Consider the following 13,728-nt stretch of genomic DNA (forward strand, 5'->3'; position numbering starts at 1 on the left):
TTTGTTTCTGGTTGTGGCAGAGTAGAGTTGGCATCTACCATGTTTTACTTCTCCACTAGTGACAGACACCAGGATTCCCCTGCTCCCCACAAACAAGATGATGGTAAACCTTACGGGGTAGGCCCTCCAGTGTGTGAGAATGTTTTTGAAATTTATATTCGGGAACAAAGCTCTTATCATAAGGAATGTTGAATTTAACTAAGTACTACCAGCTTCTTTCCAGAATGTCTGCATCAGTCTATGTTGAACTCAGCAAGCATCTAAAGGATTTGCTATATGCATATGCCCAATAATAATGACATTATCCAGCTTTCCAATTTTCATCAATCTAATGAATTTCATGACCTTTTTTTATGATGCTATTATGTCTAAGTGAATGCTGAAAACATATGACTAGGATGCAAAACTAGGTGATAAAGTCCAGTTTTCTACTTATTTTTAAAAACACTGGACACATGCTGTTTGCTGTATAGCACAAGAGGCAATAAATTCACTAGTGTCATAGTTCAGAAGAACAATAGGCCAGAGGGTAAAATATAGTGATACAAGAACGTATATGGAAGATGTAGTGTGGCCACTAGCCACTTCTGCATCTCTGCCTGGAAAGTGGAGGAATGCCTTCTTTAACCGTCTGGGCTATTCTTGTTCTGGGCTGGGCTTGGGGAACTAGAGGTCCTTTAAGAAACAGTCGATTCTAAATAAACCTCAAAACCAACAAAATGTCTGTAACCCATTTCTGCTTTCTTAGAAATCTGCTTCAACAGGCCCTAGTAGCATAACTTGGGAAAGGCTGTCTATGAGGATATGGTTAGCATGGGTCAAAGGGAATGAAGGGGAAATTGAAACCAGAAGGGCAAGGGGGACTGACCTAAATATTAAGCTGTCTCTTGGGCGCTGAAAGAGCAGCTGATATGTAAACAACAGTGTGCCATGAGTCACAGTGAACTGGCACAAGATCTAAGTCAGGTAAGATGGTCTCATCTGATGGTTGAAGTGTAGTTGGAATCCTCCGATCTCTGGCTAGTCCAGATGTTATGTGGATGGCAGTTTCCTGGAAACTATTTCTGTTTTGAGGGAAGACATAATCAGTGACTAAAGGTATGGAAAATGGGGACCAGGACTATCTAAGAAAGTCCTGGCAAGAGCTAGGCAGGGTTTAGGGATATAGTCAATTGGACTATGGCTCAGAAGGCCTGGACATTAGAATAGAGTTCAGGCCTGGTTTTTTAATCTGAGCAAATGTAGATGATCTTAGAGAAGATCTGGGACTCAATGGCCATTTGAGGTCTCAGAGCCTACTCCAGATCCCAGATTTATGAACACGAATATTTGACCAAATTAGCCATCCCTGGCTGGTGGAGCAGAGCTTGGATTTTCTCCTGACCAGCACTAGCTAGGAGCCTGGATGGAGCTGAATCTGCTGGTATAAACTCCCATTACTTAGAGTAGAAGGGCTAGTGAAATAGACTAGTGGGACTCTAAGTTCTGGGTCCACTGTAAAACTGGGCTGTAACACCCTATAGTCCAGATTCCCACTTTGGTTCTGGAATTCTTTGGAAAGAAGATTTCAAGATCTTAAGATTTCTTAAAGGTCAATCATGCACTTTCCCCTTCTTTTATATATGTATATACATTAGCCACACCCATAGCATGCTGAAGTTCCCAAGCTAGGGATCGAACCCAAGCCACAGCAGTGACAGTCTGAATCCTTAACTGCTAGGCCACCAGGGAACCAGTCACCCCCCTGCCCTTCTAATCCTTTAAGACCTCCTGTTCTCTCACCAAGGTCTCTCTAGATTATATCAGCATACATGGACTTTTCCAAGAGTCAGCAGAAACTCAAAAGGAAGAAGTGGATCTGAAGCCAGATGAAGAGGCACCACTTTAGTGAGGGAAGAGTAGGGGGCTGTGACCTTAACATATTATCCTCACCAAGTCTGCTTTTGTAATGGTCTTTTGAGTCATAAAGAATGAGCTGGATGGGGACTGAGTGATTTCACCTTGCTTTTTGGCAAGGCTTCCGCATATATAACATATACGATTCTGCAGTCTCTATTATGGACACTGTATGGAACGTACCAAGGGGATCTCTAGATCATTTTAAATCATAGCATCTTTATGTCCATACACTTGATAAACTTGCTGTGAACATTAGTTGAATGAATGAATGCATGAGTAAATGAATGGCAGAGAGGGCTATTATATGCTATGAAAGGCAAAAGAGTGTGCCTGTTATTCTGTAATATGAGTAATTATGATTATGAGAAGGTAAGAACAGGGTCTGAAGATAGTCAATTAAAGGATATGTACAAAAAGAAAAAACATTACAAATGACACAATTTATATGCATAGTCTCTTAGATATTTATTCATAATCAGGTTCATTGTAAAATAATTTCAGAAATGATCTTGCACAGTTGGTAAGCCCTGCCCTGTGGGCTTTAAAGAGAGCCCTTACTCCTTGAACTAAAAATGGCATCATTTCACAATTTGTTACCAGTAGGCACCCACTCCTCAGCCTCACAGCTCATTCGTGGACATGGCTGAAAACTATTCTTTTTCCAGCCAGAAGTCTTAGAAGAAAATCTGCAGAAAACCCTAAACCTCCCCGTGTTGACTTTGGGTCACTCTCAGTTCAGAAGCTATAATAGGATCTGTGGTCCTCAGGGCCCCAGCAATGCCCTTCAAAGTCCGGAGTCAGGAGTTCCCATCGTGGCGCAGTGGTTAACGAATCCGACTGGGAACCATGAGGTTGCGGGTTCGGTCCCTGCGCTTGCTCAGTGGGTTAACGATCTGGCGTTGCCGTGAGCTGTGGTGTAGGTTGCAGACGCGGCTCAGATCCTGCGTTGCTGTGGCCCTGGCGTAGGCCGGTGGCTACAGCTCCGATTAGACCCCTAGCCTGGGAACCTCCATATGCCGCAGAAGCGGCCCGAAGAAATAGCAAAAAGACAAAAAAAAAAAAAAAAAAAGTCCGGAGTCAGCTCATGCCCAGCTGAAGATGCTGGGGGTGGGGGTGTTCACTGTCAAAGGTGGATGGGATTAAAGATAATAAGACTGAGTATCCAGAGGGATAAGATCATGTAACAAGTCATAATTACAAAAGCCATTACCACTGAGTAGATGGGGAGAGAGAGAGTTGGAGCTGAACACACAAGCCAGAGATGTGAGACACTTGTCCACCTTATCAAAAACAAAGGACCCAAAGTACAAAATTGTGCCCAATGTGTGACAGTTGATAAGGATGCTGAAGTCAGCACTGCTGAAAGCTTTGCAGAAGTTGGTGGAGAATACAGCAGCTGGGGGTGTGGCTAGTTCTGCTGGGACCAGAAGCTCTTTGCCCTTGTCTGACCTTGGTTTGTTTGGGGCACATCTAGAAGTGTAGTGCCCCCATCCAGGCAAAAACGGAGGAAGTCTGGATTCCTCCATTGTCTGGTTACGGAGCACCCAATTTTTCCAGGCTTCATGGGAAGACTCACAGAGCAGAGGCTGCACCATAGCCCAAGCAGGAAAGAAGCAGAAGGAGCTGGTCTTCTGCCTCTCCTCCCAGACTGTGACACATCCCGGAGCTGCACTTGGGGCCGGAGCAGTCTTCTTCCTTTGCCTCATTTCCCCACATCATGAGGAATTAAGGGATGAGACAGACTTTCTGCTTTTCAGGGCTGGCCAATACTTTAATTAGACCAGATCCCCTTGACCCGTGTTAAATTAGTAAATGAAAAAGTAGTTGAGAGGCAAATTAATCTTGTTGAGCCATTTGCCCTTCCAGCAGTCAAGGTTTTTAGGGGCAGGGGACAATTTCATAAACAACTGACACACAAAAATATACAGCACATTCTGGGCTACAGATATTCTAAACTTCTGATTGGCATGATATATACATATTTCAGTTAAAAGTAAGTGGTCAAATGCCCCAAGCAAGCCAGCCCATCGCTTTAAAAGAATTTTTTTTTTTAACCTTTCCTTGGGCATTGAATGAATCATCACTGTCTTTCTGCTAACCACCTCCCCACACTATCTCATCTCATTGTTATTATTTGAATTTGCTGCATAATGATAAAGCAGCATCAGGGTACCTCAATTCCTTTGACCCGGTCAAAGCCAAATGCAGTAACAGTTGCTGAAGTGTCGTCTTCGGACTGCGATTCTAATGGAAGGATGTTCATTTTCCTGTTCTTGTGATTCTACAAAAAGATGTAGCAGTTTTTAGCCCCTGCGACAGTTTTCTAACTACAAAATAAATATCTGGTTTTAAACACTTCTGCTCCAGAATGAAATGAGAAGCAAAAGGCAGTGCCCATTAATTTATAATTAAGCTGGTTGGGAAAAGGGAAGCACATGCTAGCAGCCTGGTCCTCCGGTGACTGATACGCTCCCTGCCGCAGCGCCACCGCTGGAGGATGATTTATGATTTTTCCTAATGCTTCTCATTCTCGTTTCAGCCGAGAAGGTCACCCACAAAAGACAGAAGCCGGGAAAGAGGCGGCACAGTTTGACTTTGGGTGGCTGCCTTTTTCTCCTTCCTTTCACTTAAATTTTGGTATTTACAGCTTACCCGTCTTAAATTTGACACTCAGCAGACATAAACTGTATTCTTGAGAGGATTAAAGGATTATTCACTCACTAGCTTAATCAGATTAATCAGAGATTTTGAACAAGATATCTAATGCCATTCACAAGATGAGATGTGTGATCAGTGCCTGCTAGTTGAATTCGGCTTGAACACACAAGTACATGCACTCAGGCTCACGACACAAACACAGATAATACACACATTGATTTTTATTTGACTCATTATGGTTTATTATTGAAAAATGCTTATTTTGTAATCATGATCAATTAGCCTCTTCTGCCCTCTTGTCTAATGACAGAATGGTCAGGTGCCTGTATGTTTCTCAGTGTTATTTAGATTTGAATTACTTTGTTCACTACAGGTAATTTGAATTTATTTTTAGAATTGCCTTTTTATTGTCATACTATTCTTTAAAAGAAACACTAGAACTTTTTAAGGAGAAATAATTATTTCTACATTTATATGAAGTAACCCTTGAAAGATGAATATTACTAAATTAAATTACAAAGCAAGAATAAGAAATATCCTGGAAAAATAATTTATTGTTTCTGTTATTATTGTATCAATTATTGCTATTCCATTCCTATTAGGAGCTTAAGTTCTATTCTACATTTATTTTAATAAGCTCCTTTTTCTGCAGAAACAGGAGGCAGCAAAGACCCTTTGTACTGCAGACATATTAAACCAGGATTGGGACCAACTGTCCCATTGTATAAACTCTTATTTTAAAGCAGCCTGAGTTAAGCAGATTTTGTTGGATTTACTTTTATTTGGGTCTTATGCTATTTGGGGGATAGACATTGTAATATTGGAAATATTCTCAAAGATAGGAAGAAGCAAAATTAAAATGTGAGCCCTGTTTGTCCACGTATTAATCAGAATCACTTGATCCAGAGACACACGAGCCCCCTGGGAGCAGGACAGAGTTGTATCTCCCGAACAGCCTCACGGTTTAGGACCCAGAGAATTTGGATGCCCTGGCTTTTTAGCTGGACTCTTAGGTCATTTCTGACAGTTATATATTTATTATAAAGTCTTCATTAATCTGTTTATCACACTCATGAATGTTTGGTGGTGAAGCTGTCTTTAATGTATTAATTCCAGTACCTGATATTTAAGCCTATAGAGGGATTCATACTTTTCAAAGTCCTTTCACAGATTTGGTCCTCACAGGGAGCCCATGAAATGAAAACACATGCCATTACCTATTTTACACATACAGAAAGTAAGTGCTTTACCCAAGGTTAAGTGATAGAATTAGGACCAATATCCAAGTCTTTTCATTTTGAGGCCAAAATAAGGCCACTCCTTTTCCTGTTGTACGTTGAAGCATTTTCCTAACAGCTTGGGGTTTGGATGGCTCCAGTTACACGCACCCTGCACGAGTGTGTGTGTGTGTGTGTGTGTGTGTGTCTGAGAGAGAGAGGAAGAGAAGCAGAGAGAGAGAAAAGGAGAGAGAGGTGACACAGCAAGTTTATGATATGGCTTGCAGCAATGAAATAAAATAAACAATAGTTCCAACTTAGCAAACACTGAAAACAAAAAAAAAAAATCAAATAAAAGTGAACAATGGATTTTGGTCAGTTTCCTGGGCTTTTGAGCAGCAATAAGATTTTATTGCCACACCACAGCCAAAAGTTAGTAAAGGATGAAATCACGAGCCTCTATTTCAGAGCCATCAGAGCACTAGGAATGCTGGCGAAGTTTTATAGTGCTTATATTTGCCAGGAATGGTTCCTATATCATCTCATCTAATCCTGAGGTGGGTTTCTTATTATTACCCCCTTTTCAGGTGGAGACACTGAAACGCAGGGAATTTAGGTAACACGCATGAGGTCACACCAGTTCCTGAGTGGCAGGTGAAGGGGGCGCTCTGTTCTTTGTCATCCTGCCCTCTCCCCCCATCAAATATGCATTAACAAGTCTGGCTGCTTTACAAAATATGATTTCTGCATTGCCACCTAGTCATCTTAATTTTTGCATTGGATATGCATTTGCAGCACTATTTTTTGACAGAAACGGCCACGTTTGTTGCGGCTGCATGTCAGTCATAGCATGCTTTTGGGGCTTAGGACTTGCCAGGTATATGTGAGCTGTTTTCCCCTTCATGGCAGTTAATCCTCACTTGGGAGACTGGAATTGTCTTGCTCATGAGCCGAGAGAGAATATGAGGCTGGGAGAAAGTAAGCAAGCTGTCCAAGGCCAAGGCCAAGTAGAGAGGCTGCAGTCCAATCCCAGCCTGATTCCATGCCAGAACAGCCTCTCCTCGAACCTGAACGAGAGGCCATGGCTGGGGGCACGGCGTGGAGCTTCTGACCCTCCCCTCACTAGAAGTGCCATAATCAGAACTGGAAATGAGAACCCTCAGTGCTTCAGACACACAGCGTTATCTTCCTCCCACGTGGGGGCGGAGCAGGCTTCCTTTATCTGAGTTCACGCCATCAGCACTAAGTCATCAAACCCAGTTCCCCCTTCCTTCTCCTGGGCCTTAGCAGTACTTTTTACGTTATGAGACCACGTTTTCATTCTTAATCAAGTGCACCACATTATTTCTGATGATCTTCTTTCTTTGGGGGGAATGTAAGCAGTATTTGGTGCCTCGGTTTTCTGTGCCTCTCTATACATGGTTTTTGCTCCAAAACCACAGAGCAGTATGATGTTACAAAGGTCAGGATCATCTGTTTACCTAGGAAGGGCAAATCCCAAAATTATTCCTCTCTGTGCTGGGTAGAAAAATAATATTCTTTGGGGAGAATGCTGATATTTTAAAAATCTGCGTGATTGGGTAACCATCTATCTGAGGCTGATGTTCAGGGACCAGGAATTATTTTTGATAGGCATGACTGCTTTTTCTTGTTTGTGTCTTTAAAGATCATTTGCAAAATATCTCAAGTGCAGTGAGCATATCAAATATATACATTTCCTGCACATACGCAAACCTTCATAGTATTATGGGCACACATTTCCTGATGCCCCAAAGTAAAAAAAAAAAAAAGTTACCTCTCCTCTGAAAACACATTTGTGTTGGATTACACCCTAAATTTCTTCCTCTTAAAAATACTTGGTAGTGACTATATGCTAATATAATAGTTGTTTTTCAGTTGTAGAAAATGTAAACAAAGCAGCACCATGATGGAAGGTAATGGGTTAAATGAGGTTAAAAACAAAAAACAAAAACAATGAAGTTGGTCTGTTTAAACATTGTTGTCTTCTATTCAAATATCCACTGGGAAGGTCCTTAATGGGTCAGCCAACATGTGGCATAATTTTGGACTTGTGTTTGGGAAGAGACATGGACTCTGTTACTCTTTGAAGAGCATGGATGTGTAAGCAGCTCGTTAGTGTGTATGCCTTCCCAGTGGGATGCCGCACAGTCATTTTCTTCACAGCTATTCTGTGGTAGCTTATCCTGCACCCCCAACAGAGGCTGATACTTCTGGAAGCATCAGACCCCTGAGAAATGGTGTGTAAGAGACTTTGGACTTAGCATTTCGTGGAAAGAGAAATCCCATGACTTCTGCACCTAAACCATAAGGGACTGTGTGACCATGTTGGCAGGCACCGGGTCACTTGGCTTTCATATCTGAGCAAAGATACTGGATTTTGGTAACAACCACCATTGGGTTATGCAAGGGAACACAATTTGGCCCCTACATATCCCCATGTTTATAAACAGAGAGCCTGTTCCCAGAATAAAGCTAGCACCAGAGATAAGAGCAAAAGAATATGAGCTGAGTGGGGTGGGAGGAAAGAGCCTAAGGATGAGAGTCCACTCTGGATCTCATTCTCCCTTCATGGCCCAACAAATATTTGTTTGCCAAACTTTTGTTTGCTTTTCCATGGCAGCCGCCGTCCTCCCCTTGGAAATCCCAAACCACTACCCGCAACCACCTCTTTTGTCTTTAGCTTAAGATGGTATTTAAGGTGAATTTTTCAGCCATTGGGGGAGTTACTCAGTATCCCTGGGCCTCTTCCATACATACACGCTATTAAACTTTCGTTCGATTTTCTCTCATTCAATTTTCTCTTGTTCATCTGTCTCTTGTCAATCTAATTCCTAGACCAGCCAGAAGAACCTAGAAGGGTAGAAGAAAATTTCTTCCTCTCTGTCAGCTAACATGGTAGTTATTCTAGATGGATGACCCTTATAAGATTTCAAGGTTATGGGTCACTGGAAACCTTCCCTTGGTTTCTGCATGCAGCTGCTCACTAGCGAGGGCTTTCCTCGTCGCCGGGGGTCTCTTGGTGGCAAAGTCCAAGCACTGTTCTGCTCACTTCCTGTGTGTGTGTGTGTGTGTGTGTGTGTGTGTGTGTGTGTAAGAGAGAGAGGCAGGGGGCAGGGAGAGAGGAGACTTGGGTGTATTGTCTATGGGAAAAGCAGTGGAGGCAGCAGAGTTGGGCTTCTTAGTGAGTCTGCTTATGTGCATTTATTTATATCTGTATCACAAGGCCACTGGAGTTTTGGAAATATCCTATATCTTAACCTGGGTGGAGTCTAGGTAAAAGTTAAAATGTCCATTGAAGATATATATGTTTTATCTATAAAATTAAAAAGTTGGGACTCACTTTCTTTACAGCAAGTGTGTATTTATTTTGTCGGTACTTATTTTTGCATGCGTTACAGTTCCACTTAGGATTCCTTTCGCTCCTCGATGAATTCCTAATAGTAAGTGACCATGGTGCTTTGGGAGGCACCACACATTTCACCAGCTGTCCCCCGATTCTCCGAGCTCCGCTGGTTCAGCCTTCAGAGCCCTTCCCCGCCGTCCACACCATCTCTTTCCACAGAGCGATTCCTAAGAGGAAGTTTTCTAGAGTTCCAGCGCACTTGGGCCTTCCAATCTAGCACACAGCCCCTGGCACCCAAGTCCCTCCCTGCCGCTTACTGGGACACAGGTGGTCCCCCTCCTGGGATTACTGCAGAAAGAAAAAAATGTAGAATTCGCAAATATGTAAAAGGAATCAAAAATCGTTACTTGGAAAAGAATGAGGCCAATACAATGGCAGCCATAATCCCCATTACAGAAAATAGGATCCTGTGGCTTTATGTCCGAGCAGGGCCCCTCCTATGCCCTTAAAAAAATCAACCCATTAATGATGAATTTGCAGACTGGCTGGTTTTTACCTAGTGCCGGCAATCAGGCGAGTGGGGGGTTCGAGAAAAGAGAGGAAGACAAGGCAAGGGGTGGCTTCGCTGTACCGCCTTGATGTCTCAGCCTCGCCTGTTGGAATTATTGTGGATTTTTGTAACGTTCAGAGGTAGGCCGGTGACAGCTGAAGAAGACTGTATTTGCCGAGGAGCAGCGTGATGGTGGAGAGGAGCAGACTCCTGAGGGAGATCTAATGGTTCCTCTCCTTCCTGCACGGAGATAAAGACTTATAATAAGCGTGCATGTTCACCATCTGGCTCCGTGCATGTGGTCCTTATGGAGGGGAGCGCGGCACAATCTGTAAATGATCAGGAGCCATGGCGCTCTCTCCAGAGAATCCACGATGCAATCAAGGTGACAGATGGCATGGCCACTGCTGCGGCCTCATGGAGAAGATCAAAATCACCTTCAATAAACTCTGACTGAAATGGGCACGAGCACCTCAAAAAAGTCAGTTTGTCAGTCAAACTGCGACAGTGAGCTGCATTGGGGACACATAGCGGCCAGCTCTGTTTTCAATCGTTTCCGTCTGACTGGGCCTGAACTATGATCTTTCTCAAATTGTCCTTTCTGTTTAGCTGAGGCAGGCCAGCAAATTGCCAGATTCGTGGCTTTATTGAAGAAAATTGAAAACACGATGTCCTCAATTCGGGGGCCGCGTGGCTGGCAGAGGCTGGGACACCCAAGCGCTCAGCGAGAGTGGACCCCGGTCATCAGCCCAAGTTTGCTCAACTTGACGCAGATTTTTGGACACGGAAATAAAATGCAAATGCGTGCCTGGCCCGTAGAGCTCAGCTGGCAGGGGATGTGGAAAGAGTGTTAGGTGTCCAATAAATGTGTGTAGAATAAATAAATGGTTGGAAAGAGAAGGAGGAAGGGAGGGAGCAAGACGGGAAGGAAAGAAATGACGTCTCAGGGTTGTCAGGGCTGTGTGTTCTAACAGCAGGCTGCTGCCTGGATGACAGATCTGGTATTGGTTTCCATTTCTCTGCATCTTTATGGCATACGGGTATCTGTGAACTTGAAGCCTTGGACATAAGGTCAATGAAAGGCAGACGTATTATTTTGTCCTAAACAAATTATAGAGAATCTGTAGAGGTCAGCAAGTTTAAACACAATTCCATTCCATCCCCGCCCGTGCACAACTGAAAAATTTTCAAAAGCTCCAACTGCTCATAAAAGTTACCTGTAGTGGGAGGGAAAGACACAACTGTTTTTTTCAGTGGTAAGGGTACTGATTTCGGGTCAAAGATGATGGATCCTTATGAAAGAACTCTCCCCCTCCCTTCCCCTCCTCCTCCCTTGGCAGAATTCCACTGTTGTTCTTCCTCCCAAGCTCCAGGAAATGTTGATTTCAAGCACAAGTCGACTCTTCCAACCTTGTGGTTCCCTGGGAACGCAACATCTTTTATCTGATACAGAATTTTATATTATCAGCCTTTGAGGAGACCTCAGAATTCCAACTTCCCATTGATTGTCCTGCTTGAAACTGTCATCTTCTGGTTTTGCACCTTTGCTTTATTTAAAATCCAAATCCTGCTCCTGCACTGTCCCTATCCTGTACGATGTAAATTATTTGTTTGACAGCTGAGAAATATCTTATTGCTGGGTCCTGTTTTCTCATAAAGTCTATTTCTCTCATAGGTGCTTCTGAATGCTAATGTCCTGCTGGAGAGATTTACAGGCATAACTAAAGGGCTTCATGCCTCATCTGTATACACCAAATAAGGAAAAATATTAAAAAGGGCTCACATTCTGAGTGGCAGGAATATCCAGAACTTCGTATAGGGACCGTCTTTTCACTGGGCCTGTGAGTGTAGTTGATTTTTTACATATCACAGTTAGGTGAGGTCTCCTAGGAGGAGGAGACTAAATTTATTTAGGAAGGAATATCTATTGAGTGCTGAACACCTACTGTGTGTAAGCTGTGCTAGGAGCTGAGAAAGAAAATCTTCATGATGGACAAGTAGGTATTAAATGGCATTTTTCTGGGCACTGTGCTCTGCCTGCCCCTTCTTTCTCCCCTCAGTTTGGCTCTCTGGTGAGCAGGCTTTGTATCCTGAGCTGTAACAGCTCCATGGAACATCTGGACCCAGATGGACGTGTGGTGGGTGGGAGCGTGTGGCGGGTGGGAGCATGTGCCCTGTCCCAGGAGACGCTGTGGGTACTCTCCCTCCAGCCTTTGGCTCTCTGCAATGAGGGGCTCTATAACAGACAAGTTCATAAACTTGGCCGCAAGGAGGAGTGGCAGGAGGGGTCATTTCTGTCTTTCTGCAGCAGTTCCTGGCCCCAGACTCCACCTGCTTTGAGGAGTAATGCTTCAGAAAGGCAAATGAGTCTGTCCCTTCCCTTAAGGGTAAAGACTGCCTGGAGAAATTCAACAGGAGCCAGACATCAAGGGAGCTTACACTGGAACACAACTGCTCTGAGACATACATCTAGCCTAAAATCTAGTAATCACAGCTTGACCTCCATTCAGACAATGATATTTTAGCCTTCTCTGGCATGGAGTGTTGCCTGATCATATGCAAGTTGGGTAACTATATATCATTGCTCTCCTTTATGTGCCATCACTATTAAATATTAAATTGCTTGTGGTAATTTAAAAAGGCATGTCAGTCAGTAGAGCTATTCCTTTATAATGCTGCACACAGGCATTTTTTGCGTCTTCCTGTGAGTATGGCAGGTAAGAGGATATGCCCATCTTTGGTTCACCAGCCCAGGATTCACAAAGGAGCAGGCAGAAGAGAATGGTTTGCAGTTATAGTCAGGACTGTAGCTCCAACATGGACTAGTAATTTTTAATTGTGGAGAATTCTTTTTTTTTTTTTTAAAGATAAGTACCATGTTGAGAGAAGTTAAGCAGGAATTTAAAAACAAGCGCACACAAAAATAGTAAATCTTTGGTCACCATCATTCTGATACCACAACCAAAGATACCACAAAAAAAGAAAATTACAGGCCAATATCACTGATGAATAGTGATTTAAAAAAAAATCCTCAACAAAATACAAGCAAACCAAATCCAACAATACATTAAAAGGATTACACACACCATGATCAAGTGGGATTTATCCCAGGGATGCAGGGATTTTTCAATATCCACAAGTCAATCCATGTGATATGCCACATTAACAAATTGAAGACTAAAAACCATATGGTCATCTCAATAGATGCAGAAAAAGATTTTGACAGAATTCAACACCCATTTATGATTAAAAAAAAAAAAAAAAACCTCTCAAGAAAATGGGCATGGACAGAACCTACCTCAACATAATAAAGACCATATATGACAAACCTGCAGCTAACATCATACTCAACAGTGAAAAGCTGAAAACATTTCCTTTAATATCCGGGACAAGATGAGGATGTCCACTCTCACCACTTCTATTTAACATGGTATTGGAAGTCCTAGCCAGGGCAATCAGAGAAGAAACAGAAATCAAAAGAATCCAAATTGGAAAAGAAGAAGCAAAACTGTAACTCTTTGCAGATGACATGATACTGCACATAGACGATCCTAAAGATGCTACCAGAAAACTCCTAGAGCTCATCAATGAATTCAGTAAATTTGCAGGATACAAAATTAATACACAGAAATCTCTTGCGTTTCTATGTCCTAACAAAAGAAGACCTGAGAGAGAAATTAAGGAAACAATCCCAATTACCTTCATACCAAAAAGAATAAAATACCCAGGAATAAACCTACCTAAGGAGACAAAAGAGGTATGCTATGAAAACTATAAGATGCTGATGAAAGAAATCAAAGATGACACAAACAGCTGGACAGATATACCATGTTATTGGATTGGAAGAATCAATATTGTCAAAATGACTATATCACCCAAGGCAATCTACAGATTCAGTGCAATCCCTATCAAATTACCAATGGCATTTTTCAGAGACCTAGAACCAAAAATTTTTAAATTGGCATGAAAACCCAAAAGTCCCTGAAGAGCCAAAGCAATTTTGAGAAAGAAGAGTGGAGCTGGAGAAATCAGTCTCCCTG

At 42.6% G+C, this 13,728-nt stretch overlaps 2 long non-coding RNA genes across 5 annotated transcripts in view; one reads left to right on the plus strand and one right to left on the minus strand.

Moving 5' to 3' along the window:
* LOC110260285 overlaps positions 1 to 13,728 on the plus strand; it is a 492,008-nt gene that overhangs the window by 316,236 nt on the left and 162,044 nt on the right. The gene's annotated exons all lie outside the window — the stretch shown is intronic.
* LOC102167557 overlaps positions 1 to 13,728 on the minus strand; it is a 293,103-nt gene that overhangs the window by 55,614 nt on the left and 223,761 nt on the right. The window contains exon 5 of the long non-coding RNA XR_002343278.1: positions 4,073 to 4,180. This is a non-coding gene — a long non-coding RNA (uncharacterized LOC102167557). The remainder of the gene's footprint in view (positions 1 to 4,072; positions 4,181 to 13,728) is intronic.

This window comes from Sus scrofa, chromosome 4, assembly GCF_000003025.6.
Source record: "Sus scrofa isolate TJ Tabasco breed Duroc chromosome 4, Sscrofa11.1, whole genome shotgun sequence".
NCBI lineage: Eukaryota > Metazoa > Chordata > Mammalia > Artiodactyla > Suidae > Sus > Sus scrofa.